Genomic DNA, 7,600 nt, shown 5'->3' on the forward strand with positions numbered 1-7,600 from the left:
CCGAGGGTATCCACAGAGCTCTCCTCCAGCCCTATATTTCAAATGAATCAGTTCTTTTGCTTCATCTTTCTTTACTGTCTGGCTTTCGCACCTGTACATGGTGATCTGGAAGATGAGAGTGTGAATGAAATCATCAAAAAATCTTGCAGCCGTTAGCTGCTTTCTCAAGGGAATATCTGCCTTGAGGTATGACGCCATTGCCTTTCATCAAGGATGAGAAAAGTGGTGAATGCAGCTGCTATTCCCAGGCCTTCTCAAGCTCGCCCCTTCCGGGTGCCCGGTCCCTCTTCCTCTGCTTCGACTCTACACGATGCCTTTCTCCGTGGCTTCTGCTGCTGATCACTGGACAGAACAGCAGAGCGTTGGTACTGCAACAGTGTGAAGAAGAGATCCAAGGGGGTCTCCATGCTGGGCCAACACCGGGGCCTTCGGCATCAGTCACGCACCCCTCCCCCTTGTGATCTACCTGGGGCCACCTTGTCTCTGGAACGTGGCTGTTCTGCTGGCACTGAACTTGCTGCCCCCCTCCCCCCTGTGTTGCTTATGGGTGCTGGAGGCTTTGGCAGGAGGGATTCACCCTGAAGGTGCACAGGGCGAGGGACCTTCCAGAAAGGATGAGACACGGAAGGTGGAAGGCTCTGGAATCGAGGAGGGGGAACCCCCAAGGGTATGGAAAGCGGAGGGAAAGAGCAGAAAGAGGGGAGGACCAATGGCCATAGACAGTCGAGGAGCAGAAGGGCATGGGAGAGGATGATAAAAGGGAGACCTGGGGGAAGGCGTAGGCATGGCCCCAGACTCAGTGGTCTGAGGAGACCCTGGAAGGCTTGGGTTTCAGCTGCAGGACTGCACTTTAACCACTGCATCATGAGGCTCCAGTAGTACTCTAGTGGTAGCAAGCCGTTCAAATGGGGCATCTTGTGTGCATGTGTTTGTGGGCTGAATGTTCCAGAAATGCACACGTGGCCCCAAACTGGGGTCTCCTTCTTGATGTCCTTCGAGGTGAGCAAGAGGCTGGGAAGTCCAGGAGAGATCCAGAGCGGTTTTCTCTGCCGCTTGGCATCCGATTCATTACGTCAGTCGCCTGACCTGTGCATGGCTCCCCCCCCCCGGTGTCCTCTAGCCTCCTCTGCTTTCCCACCCCCTTGAGGCAGCCGGCCTGGCTGTTAACACAGTGTGTTTAGAAGTCATCTGGTTCCTAATGGGAGTCACAGCTTTATTTCTCCCTCCCCTGCCTCTGCATCTAAATTGTCAAATTTATTTTTAAAGGCTCATTTGTAATTAATCTTTACACCGCCTGGAGGAATAGAGATTCTGTTCCTGCGTCCGAACTATTGCTTTCCAGCAGAAACAGATGCCTGGTGTGGAGAGACACCCCCCCCCCGGGTGCAGGGAGGCTTAAAACTTTGGGGACGTAAAACAGCTAAAGGGGTGATGAGGGAGTTGGGTGGGTGTGCATGGGTGGGAAGAACCAAAATAGATTCGTTTGACCGTGAAGAAGTCCTAGACAGGCTGTAGCCATGCGAGCAAAGAGCAACGCAGGAGGATGTGGTTCAGGGACCAGCCTGCAGCAAAATGGGTTTATCAAAATCCTGGCCAACCCGTTTGAAAAACGGGGGTCCAGAAAAGGTCCTCCCCCACCGAGGTTTCATTTGCATCAACCTTTGCTTCTTATATATATGGTTTATTCCAGTCTTGTTCCTGCCTTATACTTATATATAGTATAAGGCAGGAACAAGACTGGAATAAAACATAAATAGTCCAGAAAGTGCAAAAATCGTAAAATATCAAAGCATTAAGGCAAGCAATTAAAAAGAATACCAATAGGTTGAGGTCTTTCCCCTCAACCTATTAAGTTCAACCATAGGTGTCGTTCCAAAGTGTTTGTCTACCTATTTAAAACCATAAGAGCCAATGACAGCTAATTTGCTTCTTGAAATAAAAATTAAAAAACATATGTTTTTTAATGAAACAGTGATTTTGCAAACACGTCATTTCTCCTGCAAATTAGTATGACTTGACCCTTTGGTTTGCCCCTAAGCATAAGTGTTGCTGAGAAATAAGAAATGCAGTATTAGAAGGATAACAGTTACTGCCTATGTTTACACAAGTTTAAAAACGCAGAGGATCTGATTCAACACTTGAAAGAATAAAACATTCAACAGAATGAATGCAAACAGCTTTCGAGTCTTTGCCGCCTTGACGTATGTTCCTGGATTGAAAGCACATGGAGGCTGTGTGTAGGTTGCTGAGGGATACGCATACAAAGCAGCAACGAAAACCATTTTGCATGATGCACAGCGTGGGGGCTGCATTCATCTGCATGTGTTTTCCATGCGCGCGCTCTGCACGCAGCAGGTCGGGTTCACTACCAAAGCCAACAAATCCTTCATGTAAAGGTGGAGAATTGGTGCCAGCCAGATGTTTTTAGATGGTACCCCCCCTCCCCGTACCCCTCGTCGTTGCCTGCAGGGCGAGGGCTGCTAGGAGCTGAAAGCAAAAAAACCCCAACTGTGCATTGAGGTGTACGGTGTAGATCAAACAAGTATAGAAAGCTGCCCCTATGCCAGGGTAGGGCATCTTCCAGAGATTCAAGGGCCCCACCTGCCCACCTCTGGAGTGTGGAGGGCTGTATACATTCTCACACCACCCTTCATTTTTTTAAAAAAGTTTTTTTTAACAGTGCAAAATGCTCTCTTGCTCCCTCTAGTGGCAAATTATTTTTTTAACAAAAATAATTTTGAGTTGCGAGGCCTCTGGAGGTGCAGCGGTTCCCCAGGGTCTCAGGTAGAATTCTATCCCAGCCCTGCCTGGAGATCCCTTGGGATGAGACCCAGAACCAACTGTGGGCAAAGCTACCAGGAGTGGCCGCCCTCCCCTATTCAGCAGCAGGTCAGTTTGCAGCAGCTGCCCCTTGACCTGACCCCCCTACCAGGTCCCCCAAAACCTTGAGTGCCCTCTGCAACTGAGGAGAGGGCCCGCTGGCCCTTTCGCTGTCTTGCCCATCATGCCTTGAAGCTCCAGCCCGTGTTGCCAGCTGGAGGGGATTGTGGGAGCTGTAGTCCAACACATTTAGCAAGCCAAGGTGAGGCCACCTCAAGGGGGAGAATCCCCTGCGTCTTCCCTGGATGGACACTCCACCTGCCAATGTTTCTTCTGAGTGGAAAGAAGCATGCCCTGATCCCTGCTGTGCCTTCTGTTTTGATTTGTGATCCCTTTTCACCCTTGAACGGCTGCCGTGCGATTCTGCTACTTGTTGTACTGTATCAGTCTTTTGGAGCAACTGGAGCTGCGTATTCCCTCCTCTTCACTGCTCTGACCCACCAGGCACCTTTTCTTTCTGCTTGTGTTTTCTGAAAAGGAAGCCACCACCACTACGTACTTGAGAGGCTCTTGGGAAGACGGTCTTCCCCAGGCACCTTTTTCTGCATGCGAGGAGAGAATGCACAGCGATTTTCATTTTCAATTAGCTGCTTCGAAAAACAGCACACAGTTCCGAAAGTAGGATCGTAGACTTGTCGTGCTAGAAGGAATGTCCTCCGGGGCGCATCTTGTCCAGCCCCGAGCAAGTACGAGAAAGGCAGGACACGTGGGAGGGGAGATCCTGAAAGTGATGCCACGGGCAGCAAAGAGGGCTGATGTCATTCTGCACGGCATCAAGCGATGCAGAAAAATAAAGAGTCCCCCCGTCTTCCGCTTTGGCCAGACTTCACCTGGGGTGGCTTGTCCAGTTCTGGACAGCACAATGTTCAGAAGAAAACCAAGAAGCTGGGATGGGGTCAAGAGGAGGCCAACCGAGACCATCAAGACCTGTGAGGAATGGCTCACCAACCTGCAAATGCTGAGTCTGGAGAACAGAGCAGAAGGCTGACAGTTGCTATGGTAGCCATTTTAGAAGATGGAGCAGGCTTCTTTTCTGCTCGTCGAGAGGGTTCAGAGAGTCCTCAAAATGGCCAAATGAAAACGATTGTAACTGAACCCTCGGAAGGGCTTCTTGAGTAAGATGCTCTTCAGCCACGGGAGAAAGTGCCTTGGGAACTGGTGGACTCTCCTTCATTTAAAGGGTTTGAAGAAGATGGTCGTTGTAGGTTTTTTGGGCTGTTTGGCCACGTTCTGAAACATCCCCAAAAAACCTACAACAACCCTTGGATCCCGGCCGTAGAAAGCCTTCGAGAATACGTTTAAAGAAGAGTTTGGATGATCCCCTGCAAGGCTAAGCTTTCTAGTTCTGTGATTCTCTGGAGAGTGGTAGAAGGGCATAAGGAGCGGATATATCTGGTTGGGAGCAAAAGCCGGAGTGGGGTTTTTGCAGCCCTAGCCTAGGAGGCCTGGACCTCTGGCCTTGGAAGGCCCTCTTTGCCACCACCTGACTTCATGCATCTATCATGGTGGCTGGCTTAGGCCCTTTTGGGAATCCATCCACTCTTGGTTTATGATGCCGGTCTGCTCCACGACTTTGCTGAATCTGTGGAGGAAACCCAAAGGATGAACAGGGGCGATTTAGCCTTACATTTCCTGCTTCTGTAGCTTAGAGACAAATCTCTCAACAAACGTTCTTCTCGAAGGCCTCGGCTAGAACGTCCTGAATCTAGCTGAGCTGCCAAATCCGATCTCCACAGTGCTCAGGGCCGTTTTGGGTCTTGTGGCTGAAGCACAGAAGCCAATAGTGTTTTTTTTGCAGTAGATCCAGTCCCAGATGTTTTGATCGGCTCTGTGTTGTGGCATTGTCTGTCATCATCATCGTCACCTTAGAACGGCAGAGCTGGAAGAGACCCTATGGCTAATTGAGTCCAGCCTTTCTCAAGGAGGACCAGTGGAGAATCAAAGGGCCAACCTCTGGGTCCACAGCCAGAGATGTGAACCCTGGAGCCCTCCGGCTGTTCTAGGGCTTGCACCCCCTCCGCCACTTCCAGGACTTTGCAACTGTGTGGGCCACTTATCAGAACCTTCCTAAGTAGCCAACTAGCGACCTATCCAGGATTTCAGGTTAACTAGGGGGGGAGGAACTCTGCTTCCAGGGCCCATTATAGGGGGGACATAGGGTGAAAGGTCTTCTTGATGGTGGCACCCATGTTTTGGAACTCCCTTCCACGAGACCTCTAGTTGTTCTTTATACTCTTATCTTTCAGCCGCCAGTTAAGAAGACATTCGTTTGTACACGTTTTGGTGGAAGAAGTAACGTGGCCTGCCTTTTATTACTGCTTGCAAGTATTATGTTTCGTTGCGTTTTGGCAGATATTTGCAATTTATGATTTGGGGTATTTTGAATTTCGGGCTTTCGTGGCATGTTTTCGTTTGGATTGCTGCTCCCTCCCATTTCTTATGAAGAAGGGTGGGGTGTAAGTTGTTTAATTGAAGAAGAAGGAGATGACAATGCTGTCGAAGGAGAAAAAACAAGAGCCGACCTCGAGACACGGGACTCTCTTAAGTATTCTTATTTCTGGGCTCTCCCCCACCCCTTTGGAGAATAGTAGAGATGTGCAGATGTATGTTTTTCTGGTCTACAACTCCCAGAATTCTTCGGGAAGTATAGCTTGCTGGGGAATTCTGGGAGTGGAAGTCCCAAGGACACAGAACGGCACACCTCTGAGAGAAAATACGGTCCCTGAGGAAATAACAAGCTCACCACGTAGGGTCTGGCGTAACCAGCCTGGTTGTGTCTCCTTAGCAGTTCTGTATCAAGTTGGGATTCTCTTGGGGTGAATGGTTAGGCTTCTTGCTTACGTGTAAAGGGAGGATAAGAAGCACCCGTCGCTGACTATGAAAGCAAGGGGACCCCTCTCTCTTCTGTTGTTGTTGTTGTTGTTGTTGTTGTTGTTGTTGTTGTTGTTGTTGTTGTTGTTGTTGTTGTTGTTGTTGTTGTTGTTGTTGTTGTTGTTGTTGTTGTTGTTATTGTGCCATCAAGTCACCTCCAAAAGGTCCTTTCATCTGGCCAGCTCTTGTAAACTCAAGCCTGTGGCTTCCGTTACTGAGTCAGTGCACTTCATGTTGGGTCTTCCTCTTTTCCCGCTGCCTTCCAACTTTTCCCACTCCCCATTGTCTTCCCCAGAGAATCCTGCCTTCTCAGGAGGTGCCCAAAGTAGGACTGCTTCCGTTTCTGCTTTTTATTCCTGGAGAGAAAGAGTTTGGTCTAATTCCTTCCTTGCTGCTCTTCCGAGTCTCCATCTTCTGGCTTCTTGGCTGCCCTCTCCCTTTGGAGTGATGATTGAACCAAGGTAGGAAAAAAAAACACCTTGAACTCCTTCACTTTCCACCCTGTCCTCCTTGAAGCTGTATCGTTCTTCTGTAGTCATGATGATGTCTGTCTTCTTAATGCCCAACTGCAGTCCTCCGTTGGCCCTTTTCTCAAACGCCGGGCTTAGATCATGCTCTGAAAACTCAAGCACTATCCCACCAGAAGGCCATTTAGGTACAATTCATCAGAGTTATTAAGAAGGAGCAGAAGTGGAATAGAATGGGGAAGGGAAGGGGAAAATGGTAATGAGTTTTACTCGAAACCAAAGAACCCCCAAACTGCAAAGAGAGCGAAAAAAAAAAGGATAACTCTCTAACTGGGGCCTCCTCACCAGGTATATCCAGAGCAGAGCTGAAGAACAACCTTCATTTCTCAGAGCCCCATTTGTAAACATACCTCATCACGACGTTGTGTGGCTTCTGTCAAAACTCAACTGTTATAGGAGGATCTGAAGGATTGTGGGTCCATTGAAAAGGAAACTTAGCATGCGCCTGGCCTGTCCGTGAGGTGATCCGTCTTTTATCCTGTCTCCATGACCATGGATGGATCTCGGCCAGTGGTTCCCAGATGTTCTCGGACTACAGTCCCCAGAAGCCTTCACCCTTTGCTGTGCTGGCCAGGGTTTCTGGGAGTTGTAGGACACTTGGGTGACCCAAGGCTGGGAACCATAACTCGAGGGGAGTACCGACGGCCACTTTGACTTACCCAAATGCTTGGTTCAAACCGGTTTGGGGACTCAGGATCCCAAAGGCCTGGGTCCCAGACTGGCTTGAGTGTGAGAGGTTTACCGCCCTGAGCAAATTGGCAGACGTGACCCTTGTGCAGGCTGGCGGGTGGTTGCTTTGCCTGCCACCTCTGCAGGTTTTCCGGGCCCCAGGCTAGAACACTGGCGTAAGTTACCGGACCAGCGTGAGACCATCAGGATCAATTAAAAATGGACAGATCAAATTCTAACGTGGCCAGCCTGCGCCGTCTCCCCAGGGGTGCTTTCCAAGTCTTGCTACATAAGGCGTGTTTTTCATCTCCTCGTTCTACATCTGTCATCAAGGAGATTTTCACCTGTTCCTTAATCAGAATTGCGTTATTGTATCTAATTGGTCTCTCGGAGGGTGGGAGTATTCTCCAAGGACACAAAGAACGGGGCCAGTACAAAGCAATTGGCTCCCCTCTAAAAATGAGAAATGCAAATCGTCCTTTCCTCCACCTACTTCACTTTACAACTTCTGCCAGGTTTCGAAGGGAGAACTCAAAATCTGGATTTTGGGAGAGCGAGCAAGCCGGATATCTGCAACATTCAAGAGTTGTTCATTTTGGGGAACTTTTTAAGGAGAAAAGTGAGATAGGCTGATCGGACACAGTCTATTACAA

Source organism: Pogona vitticeps, chromosome 2 (genome assembly GCF_051106095.1).
Source record: "Pogona vitticeps strain Pit_001003342236 chromosome 2, PviZW2.1, whole genome shotgun sequence".
NCBI classification, from domain to species: domain Eukaryota; kingdom Metazoa; phylum Chordata; class Lepidosauria; order Squamata; family Agamidae; genus Pogona; species Pogona vitticeps.